An 11,230-nucleotide genomic window follows, 5' to 3' on the forward strand; every position below is an offset into this window, starting at 1 on the left:
TAGAAATACCCACACCTGGGTGGCGAAGCTTAAAGGCAATGACAAATGATAACTTCTGTAGGATATACTTTACAAAGGATTTTAATATTCATGTTGACAGGTGTGTTAGGTCCTGATCACTCCAGATGCTATCACTTAGAATTGTGTGATCAGGAGTCGATGTCTCAGCTCCTGGTCAGTCTTCGAATGCAGTTACGTTGCTTTTGGTTTATTAAACACCCCTCTTTTTCACTTATGCCGTGCTCCGGTGCCTGCTCCTTCCTTTGTACTATGACAGTTCCAAAGTGAGTAAACTGCTTCAATAGCCATCTCAATATTGTCTGTGGAATAAATTTTTCATTATTCATCAGTGTCGTATAGATATTTCAATTATTTCAGGTAAAATATACACAATTGTAGAGGCAAACCCTAACTCTCAGGTGTGAATATGTGCTATAAGGAAGCACCAACAGAGGCCAGACCGAATGCAAATGCATTGAAGCAATAAACTCTAATGGAAAAAACTCATGCAAAGATCTGTTTATTTAAAAATATTTTATTCATAATATTTTTATTTTATAGTCTGTAATTTATTCTATTATGTTATACTGCATTTCCACTACAAATTTTAGACATTTTTTTTACAATTTGCACAACATATATTGCAGTTTAACACATTTTAATGCAATTTTCACACATAGTACAGTGCAAGCAGAGATTAGCATATTCACATTTTAGTGTAGTGAGCAATGCATTTTCTTAAACAGATTGCTTTTTTTGCAGTTTCTTTTGTGGTTTTGTGTACATTGTAAGAAGCCCTTTCAGTGCACTGCGATACAACAGATAGAGGCTCTGAATGAACACTGGCCTTGAAGACTATCGGGCCCAACATCTGCTGGCCAGTTCAATTGTGATTTCCCACCTGCCAGTGGCAGCTCCAGTGGCAATCCTAGCCCCTGTGACAGCACTCTAGACAGGCCAGAGATAACAGTGGCTACAGAGAGACAACACGGTGACTCTGAACCAGAGATTCATGGACAAACAACTGACTGACCTTAAAGAGGAAATAGTCTGATGCCCTCTGATACCTTAGAGAATCAGAACAAGAACATTTGTGACTTAAGAGGGACAAAGTAATAGCTCACACCCCAGGGTTTTCTAATGTGTATCTGAAGTCCTTTTCTCATTTTGTCAGTGGCTTCTTCAAAAAAGGCCCAGCAGGGTGTCCAATCCATTCTCTCAGCATTTCTTAATGATACCTACTCAGCTATCATGCATAATGATCATCTCTTTAAAAGCCATGCAGCTGTGGCCATTTCCACATTAGCATCATATTGGGCCTCCAGTAGAGGAGCACCGCCTGTGTCCTTCCTTCACTTTGGTGAGAGAGGGGTTTTGCACAGAAGAGATTTGCAGGCTTTGCAGGAAGCTCTCATTGTGTGGAGAATTATAATGGCTTGCTTTATCTCACCTCTTTTCCTGTTCACCTTATCTCTCAGTGGGTGCATGATTATTATTTTAAACCGCTGGTGAGGTCACTTGTTTGCAGATTACACCTTTGCAGTGGCCTCATTGGAAGAACACCACAGAGGGCTGTTTTTCCCCCGTCTTGCATAAAAAAATACCCATTCCGTTAGACAATGTGCACTGTTGTACATAATGCATGCAGGTCTTGTGCACGTATGATCGTTTTAACCTCCACAGCCTTAAATATGCATGGCGCCATGGTGTCAGTAATCATCTGCGGCGCTCAGCCACTGACAATCCCCACTGCCTTTCTGAAGTTTGCACCATTTGCATTTTAATGCATTGTGCATCAAGCATGAGTTGGAACATTATGCATGTGGAGCTTTTATTGCTAATAAATGTTTATAAAAATGTGGATGTGATTTAACTTTTATTGCAGTCTATAAATGTCCTGTTTCATGTTTAGATTTCAGGTCAGGTACTACTTTTTTTTAGCAAATATGGAGAATTTTGAATGGTTATGATTTTATTATCAGTATGCCATAATGTATTCTGCCATCTACATGTATTCTATTTTTCCGCCAAGGTGCCACTGAGCAAAGCATCGGTCACACACACTTTCATGCCTGCTCACTAAGGGTGATGTTTTAAATACAGCAGACACATTTTGTTGTGTGCTGTGCTGCGGACCCTAACAGATCTCAAGGATCTCCAGTGCCAATCTTCATTTATTCTTCTTCATTCCTTTGTTTTTTTTTTCCTAGACTGTAGCATACTTGTGTGTTTGTAATCACTTGGGTCCTTACTTCAGTCTGTACCCCAACACGGCCCAATATTGTACATATTTCATATAATGATAAAATAAAGTTTGGATGCACCTTCTCACTTTCTTATCATTCACTCATGGTAATGAGCATCATCAATGAGCATCTCATGAAGCAACTTTTGATGACAAAAGTGACAATAGGTACAATAGTGAACAAACCATGTGAAGGTAAAAAGCGTTGAGTCTAAAAAAAATTATTCATCAAACATACTTCACTGTCTTCTGATACAAAATACTAAGTATGTTTCATGCATTGGATTCTGCTAAATGACCTCCATCTTAGTCCCCATAACTACCACAGAGTAGGTATGTCCAAACATTGTGTATGTGTCTTGTCCTTTTATATTGGTATATTTGTCTCACTCAACATTTACAAATCGTTGGATTTGAAGCTAAGTGTCTCCAATGTTTCCAGTGTGTTTAATGTTATGTTGCACTTCCAGACTCTATTATGTTGCACTTCCATGCACTATTCAAACTCTTGGGGCAAGAGAGAGAGCGAGTGAGCGGATGTACAGAAGATAATTCTGTTTGTCGCTGAAACGTCTTAATGGAGGAGCCACTCTGTTTTGTGAATCAGTCATGAAGGAACCACTCAGAAAGCCCATGGGATAAATTATGGCCTAGATTCTAATTTGAGTGTGTGAGCGTGTGTTTCCTTTTTTTCTCTCATTAATTGCACATCTGAAATTGTGAGGAAATGGAAGCCACCGGAGAGCTGGAGTATTACAATAAATGTGCGGCAACTGATTGTTCTAAGTCTGCGATGAAATCCCATGACAACGTGCTAACTATAATGCTAACCCTGCCTAATGGCATCAGTGCGCTTCTCTCCATTTTTGCCCACGTTAATGGGCATTTTCAGCTGAAGGCATTGGAAGTCTAATTAGCCCGGGCAAAATTGTGTCTGCACTGTGAAGAGAAAAATGGAATGTTTTCAGAATCAATGTGGTCCAGACAATTGGTTCTGGGAGAATATACATTAAAAAAATAAATAAATAAATAAATACATTTTAGAATCAGTCCAGACTTGTGCAAATGCCTGTTCCGGAACAATGTTGTATGAAGGGTTCTTCCCGCTTCAGCAAAGTGAAACAAATGAAATCACAGAAGCTACATAAGTACAGTACTCTTTTTATTTGCTTATTTGTACAGTGAACTTAATATTATACAGTCCACATAGTGTCTGTTCTATTGTCTTTTGCTGCTCTTATCTTGTACTGTCCACTTCCTGCCATGACAATGTAAATTTCCCACTTGTGGGACTAATAAAGGATCATCTTATCTTATCTTGTCTTACATCAGTAGGAGCAGTGGTGGCCTAGCGGTTAAGGAAGCGCCCCCGTAATCAGAAGGTTGCCGGTTCAAATCCCGATCTGCCAAGGTGCCACTGAGGTGCCACTGAGCAAAGCACCGTCCCCACACACTGCTCCCCGGGCGCCTGTCATGGCTGCCCACCATGGGTTAAATGCAGAGGACAAATTTCACTGTGTGCACCATGTGCTGTTTTACTCTGCATCAAAATGTAACCAGAGGCTGTTGGAATAACCTTCTGCTAATGAGATAACAGGCTCAGTTTTGCACATATTCTGCCACATTTTCGTCATTTTGTCATTCATAGATGTGGAAGCTGTAGACAGAATCGTCACCTTGTGCAACATATTTACAGATCAAATATTTACAAGTAAAGGAATTTGGTTGACTACCGCTTCTTAAACATTCCAGATTCCGGTGCATCAGTTATTCAAGATTGCTTCAGCTGGCCAGCAAGTTGCAAGCTGAGTTCATACATGGCTACTCTAACACACCAGTGAACCAAATGAAATGCCACTGCCATTTAAGAATTATAAAGAGGACGTCTCTGTGGTGGTGTTCATTGAGTGTTAAGTGGTTACATTTGGTCTTCTGCTAATGAAGATGGTCCCATAGCTGCTGCGGATCTTTTAAACTCTCACTTTAGCCCTTTGTCTAACGTGGCTCCCAATGGATTCTGCAGGGGTCCAACCAGGCAACCTGACAAATGTTAAAATGGAATTTGTTTACATTTAACTGGTATTTCTGAATCAGCTTTGATTTAAGGTCCACCACATGAGGTGCATCCACACCTGGCCACAAACACCACATTCACAACGCTTTCAACACACCTGCTTTGTTGTATTCGACATGTACTCAAACATGCATCACTGATGTTCATGGTTCCTCATTTCCTATTTTCTAGATCGTGGGTACAGGAACCAGCCTAAACCAGTGTCTGCTGGCCATGGTGCTGAAACTAGAGCGCGGTACACTTCTGTTATGTGTTAGTGTATGTGTTGTGCTGTTAGTGTATGTGTTGCGATGAAAGAAAAGCAGATGGCAGGTGTGGCTCAGTATGCACTTTATGAATAGAAAGTTTTGACTTTAGACTCCAAACTTTACCTTAAGGAGCGATCCTGGGAAGTTTTATTTCTTTCTTTTTGTTTCATTATTTTAAACCCTTTATTCTGACTACGGCTTATATAAGGAGCACATGCTCTCAGCAGGGAACTGTGTTTTTTTTAGCATTTGATTATGTAACAGATACAAGAACACTAATTGTGCCATTTGCTGTCAAACTGTGTGTTTTTTCCTCAATTTTCCATCCCATTTCCAATTTTGTCATGTTCACATTCTCCAATACACACTTCTTTGTTAAAACAAACCACAGCTTGTTATTTTTGCTACATTTACTGTATTCAGTAAACTTGGCCCCAGCCAAGTTTAGATTGTGTTCAGAAGGTTGACTGCATGTAGTATTGTAGTTTTTGAGGGGTTTTTTTAGCTTATCACACACGATCATCATAATCAACATAAAACCAAAAAAACACTTTTCACAAGGATTTATTTGAAGCTTTATCTTTTATAATAAAATCTTGAAAACCAAATGACCTTTTTCAAATACAATGTACTGCAAATGCACTTACAGTTGGGGTTATGGCATATGATGGCATATGATAAGTTCATGACATTTTGTTATATGTTACACTGTACTTAATGTAACATTACAACTGTAGTCATTATGAATTAAAAATATCATCATAATTCATATATCTGCCTTGGCTCTTGCAATGTAAGTTACAGAAAATGTATCACTCCAGTCCCCCCCCTGACCTTCATAAAAGAAGCCTCTGAATGTTAGTCCATTACTGGAGCGAGTGTTGATCTTCACCACGGTGGAGTAAAGCCGCAGAATATGTGCTGCATAACAATGAAAAGCAGCAGCCTTTCTGCTAGTTGGGGCTTTTGCTGCGACAGCGCTTTTTAAACACCATTGCAGTCAGATGCTTCCCTCCACATGGATCCTAATGATAACATTAACAATATCACACTGGTCCATTACCTCTACATGCAACACGGCAGTAAAAAAAAATAAATTTGGAGCTCTTATGGACTTAAACGCGAGCCAGTTTTCCAAGGCAAGTGACAGCCAGGGCCGTGGGAAATGGCATGAGTTGCAATAATGCAAAACTCCATATTTGCATGGGATTTGAATCCTCAAACCCGAAGGGAGAAGATGGATTAGCTTGTTTTTTTTTTTTCTTCTTTGCTTGGTGACGAGGCGCCTCTCCCGTAGAGCATGTTCTACAGTAATCCTTTTTCTGCCAGCGTCCATAATAGAGCGTGATCTTGTGTTAAACTTCAGCTCCGTTTGACTCCATAGACTGGATGCCTTCCCTGCAGTTTCAGAACAAAAAAAGAAGGAGAGGGAGAAATCGGCACAATTATTTCAGCATGTGGAATTGTGGACGCAGTTATATGTGTTTTTTTACAGTAGCTGTGTGGGTTTGCCCTGAAGAATCATTAGCTGACATCCCGACTGATTGATTGATCCATTGGGCATTTTGCAAAGCGTACGCTGCAAATTTTCATCGACAATGAAATAATGTCACACAAATTTGATGAGGTCGTCTGCCCAGACTCCATCTTATTAACACCAATAAGAAAGGCTCTCAGTCACTATCCAACACTATTTCCCCGACTTATGCCCCTAAGGAGAAGCTTTGAGGTGAAATGAAGGTAATGGGGAGTTCTTTTTGCTGATAACACAAGCATTTTTAGCAGATCTGCACCGTCTGTCATGTGGAAGTGGTTTGAACGTTCCCTCCCCTTTTAGTTCAGCGGCTGTTCAGGCTTTCATTTTCGTAATTTGAAAATAATTTGTCATTTTATGTGTCATTTGTGACTATTTAAAATAATAGATAAATGCATTTGATCTAAAATGATGCAAAAATGACTGCATAATATATGAACCATCATCTAAGAACAAAACCACATTAAGTGTGAATCATTTTACACCACAGTCAGCTGGTCTTTACTCTTACTTTACTGTCATGTTCATGTGTTTTATGAATGCGGACGCTGCATGGAAGAAAGACGTGTCGTGGATGTCCAGGTGAAGCAGTGGAAATGTTATTAATCTCAACTAATCCAGTAGGGTAACCATTTTTATTTGCATAGTAATTGGCCAATTGCCTACTTTTAATTGTGGCGCCCTGGCAAGATCTCCTGTAGTGTGATCCATGTTGAATGCATATGCTTAATCTCTTCCTCCTTTTTTCACCCCCTCCCCACCCTTTATTTCAAAGACACAAAGGAGGAGTTTGTTCTTGATCATGCTGAGTCTGAATGAATGTTGTGCAGGTGCACAGAATTCATTGCGTTAGCTTTTTCCATCCAGCGAACTTCTGAGTTCCTGATGTTTAAGTCGTGGAACAATTACAGCTTTGTGTCTGCCCTGACCAGAGTGCATTATTAGACTGTGAAAATCTGCAGAAATAACTGTAAGTTTCATTCCATCCCGGTTATTTAATGAGTACAGAGTGGATTAAACAGAGCAGTGAGTGGAGGATGCTACCAGACCCTGCGAACACGTACAGAAAGTCTCTTTGATGAGCGGACAGGTGGGCTGGAACACCGGGCACAGGTGAGCACGGAGCCAGACGGTTGTCTGGTCCGTCTTTTTTAGCACAGGTCAGACCGGTGCGCGGCAGATGGGGTCGAAAGCATCTACCGGTAATGCAGGGTCACGCAGGGCCATGTGGAACAGCAGCTGAGATCTGGTTTCCAGTCAAGGGGTCTGAAAGTCCAGCGTGGAGCCACAGTCGGTACACACAGATAGAGAGGTGGACCGGGAGTGGGCGGTAAATACTGCCAGCCTGCAGAGGGAAAAGCCTCGTAGAGAAGGACTAAAGCTAGCATTCGGCAGGCAGCCACATCAGATAAGTGAAAAAAGCCTCCGGGTCTTCCTATTGGGCAAAACCACCCCAGGCTGCCTTACTGCTACATTATGGCTTTGTTGTAGATTTCACAGACATTAAGCCACATCAGGGTCCTGGGACACCATTCACTGCAAAATGTGTGTTTTAATTAGTTTATTAGTTATTGATTGACGGTCCTAGTTATGCCCTGTGGTGGGCTGGCACACTGCTGCTGGAGGAGTTCCCTGCCCTGTGTCCAAATGTCCCGGAATGGGCTGTGGGAATAAGAAGATTAGGAATAAGCAGTGATTTGAGTGAGCGAGTGAGTGAGTGAGAGTCCTAGTTTTTTTTACACGGGTGGACTTGGTCCTGACTGTTGTAGATTAAGGCCGAAATAAATGAAAGTGACCCTGTCAGCTCCCTTTCTCCAGAACTGGGGGAGTTAAACCCTGAACTGCAGGCGACCTCCACACCCCTGCCGCCGCCAAACCCCCGGTCATCTGTCTGGAGACCATGGAGAGGGGGCGGGTTGATCTAATGCAGTCGGGGGAGACCGGGCCAGGGCAAAGCAGGTTGAGCAGCGAAGAGCGAGCCCCGGTGGGCTGATTAATGAGCCCGAGCAGAATCGACTGGCACCGGTGGCCCGAGCGGGCAGACAGACACCAGCCGCAACCCCCCCCCCGATCCTCCAACACCACCATCATTCTTTTTCACGTACAGATGCTGTTGCAACTCTCTAATCCCGTTTTAAAGGTTGGATAATTAATGTGGTCTGTAACAGCGAAGACCCTGAAACGATTCCACAAACGCACTTCTGCAGTCTGCTCCTTTAATTTCATTCGCATCGAATTGGAATTTTAAAAAGAGAGAAGCAGCTCCGGCCAGAGTCTCCTGAGAACAAATGTGTGTTACCGAGTTAATGAGCTTCAGCGCTAGCTGGCCTACATGCCTTCGCTCTGCTTTGGTTCTTACCTCATTCACGCGCTGACTGGAGGCCGACTGCGGAACGTACGACTGCTGTTCTTCTGCTCTTACAAGAAGCTGCCTTACTCTGTCCCGTCTGTCAGAACCAGAATCTGTGCTCATGCGATGATGAGAGGAAATAATACCTGCCACCCGAGACACCCTGACTGCTCTGTCTCCCTTTCCGTTATCACATATATGTGATCATATTTCCAGATACCCTTAGCAAAAGTTAGCATGGACACATACAGACATTCTATATTCAGATTTTAATCTCTGATGTAATATTCCACTTTGCATTTTTTTTTTATTTGAGTTTAAATGTGCATCTGTCCTCTCTGATGTACATTCACACCCACAAACGGCTTCCGTTTTATTCATAGATACAAATCAGAGCGGCTTGTGGATCCGATTAGAGCAAATCAGTGCAATAGACATGGGAGCCCTGCCAAACAACAGCTCAGACAGGCATTAAGAAAAACAGGCTGTAAGAGAACAATGCCCATATTCCAGTCTTTGTTTCCCCCACTGCCTGCTGAACAAGTGGCGGACCTACAGGCCAGGCCGGTGGCTAGTAGCCTAGTGGGTTACACACTCGCCTATGAACCAGAAGACCCGGGTTCAAATCCCACTTACTACCATTGTGTCCCTGAGCAAGACACTTAACCCTAAATTGCTCCAGGGAGACTGTCCCTGTAATACTGATTGTAAGTCGCTCTGGATAAGGGCGTCTGATAAATGCTGTAAAATGTAAATGTAAATGGCTTAGTCTTCAGGGCCGTTGGAAAACCAAGCCAAGAGTGCCTGCCAAAAGCTCCCTGCTTTGGAGAGACACAAACTTTTTTTTTTGTTCATGTGTGTTATTTCATGGTCCTGTGTTTTTTTCTATCACGTAAAAAAAATACAAGACCCATAAATGAACAGGTGCATCCAAAATTTGGACTTTATAGAATTCCCGATTACCCTCACATCCCCTAATAGATCAGTGAGAACATTATGGGTGCTTAGTATTCTGCCCGATTTTGTGGGGGCGACCCACAGCTTAATGAGAGCCTGTGTTCACGATGCTGCCTGTCAGCAGTTGATGCGACTCAATCGCGGAGGCGCGCAACTTCCTTTAGCCTTGCCCTTCCAAGCATCTGCTCGAGTCTCGTATCATGGCATTGGTGCGCTGACCTGTTTCACATGTAATAGTCATTTCTTTAGATTTATAGACACCTGCGCTTTGGCCTTTCCTGCTGTTAAAAGGTGCAAGATGGTGGGTATAAAAAGCTGGTATTGTCGGTAAGTCATTCCAAGGTCATCATTCAAACAGCCATGAACACTCGACGTCACTTAACGGACGAGCAGCGTCACCTTTGAATGCCAGATGCCCATTGCAGGTGACTCCACTGACACCAAGACACGGCCGTAAACGTTTGCAGTGAGCACAAGACCATGTGACCTGGAAAATGCAGCAGAGGACTACCGTCCTGTTCACTGATGAGTGTCGTGTCAGCGTTGCTGGAGAAGGCGAGGTCAACATGGTCCCCAGGGTTTGCTTTGGTGGAGGAGGTGCAACACTCTGGGAAGGCATCAGCGCAAAACAGATTTGGTTATTGTACATGGCTCAGTCAGTGCCCGTTCTTACCTCAGAGACATCATAGACCCATCATCATCCCCCAATTCCGCCAGCACACCCCCAAATTTCTGTTCATGGATGATAATGCTCCACCACATCGTGGCAGATTTTTCACAGCTCGACTTCAGGAAGTTGGAGTGTCTCATATGGTACGGCCATCAACGTCCCCTGACCTGAACCCCATAGAGAACGTCAGGGACCAGTTGAAGCAGATACTGAATGATCGTACCCCACCCCCACGTGACCTGTGTGTCTAGCACTTGTGGAAGAGTGGAACGCATTGCCTCAGAACAACACCATGAGGCTTGTGATGAGCATGAGAGGTCGCTGTCAAGCTGTCGTTGCGGGAAAATGGTGGAAACCCCCGCTTTTTGTTATTTGGGGGTATCCCTGTTATTGTCTAATTTTTTGGGGTAATAAATATTAAACTAATGAAAATGGTGTTTCTTCTCATACATTATTAGTAATGTGAAAGGGACTTATTTACTTATTTCATAAAATATCAGAGCAGTTAGGAAAAGCACTCGTGTAAATAAAAATATCCCTAACTTATTGTGAGTAGTGTATTTGTGCCTCCCAGGATCGACAGAACGCAAATTAAACCTTCATTCACCAGATTTCAACATGCAATAAATTAAACCAGGTATTTTAGATTTGGTTTAAGAAGCGCTGATCAGACGCGGAGCACGACCCTCAAAAAAAAAGTTACTTAATCCTACAAAAGTTGCACAACCTGATCATTCAAAGACCCTATATACCCTCATTTTCCCCCTTGTAATATTACTTTTTTATTATTATTTAATAATGTCTATTCCCACCTAATTAATATAATGAAAGATTTGCACTTAATATCCCATAAAGGCTTACAGTGTGTGCAACGAAAAACACCGAGGCAGCTTTTTTATCCTCTTTTCCCATTTATAAAGACAACTAATGTAATGGTTAATGGAAATAATGGCTGCAATACCATTTCAAATGCTAAAATATATCTTTGCTGTCAGATCCTGCTCAGGGTCTGTGCGGTACATGTCCAGTTTATAACACAATTTTAATAGAACACTGAGACTCCACTCAGGCTACATGAAAGGGTCTGTGGTGGTCTTAATTAAAACAGGGAATTCGTTTTTAATGCACAGAGAGAAGATGGACCTCTCCTTC

This window comes from Denticeps clupeoides, unplaced genomic scaffold (assembly GCF_900700375.1).
Source record: "Denticeps clupeoides unplaced genomic scaffold, fDenClu1.1, whole genome shotgun sequence".
NCBI lineage: Eukaryota > Metazoa > Chordata > Actinopteri > Clupeiformes > Denticipitidae > Denticeps > Denticeps clupeoides.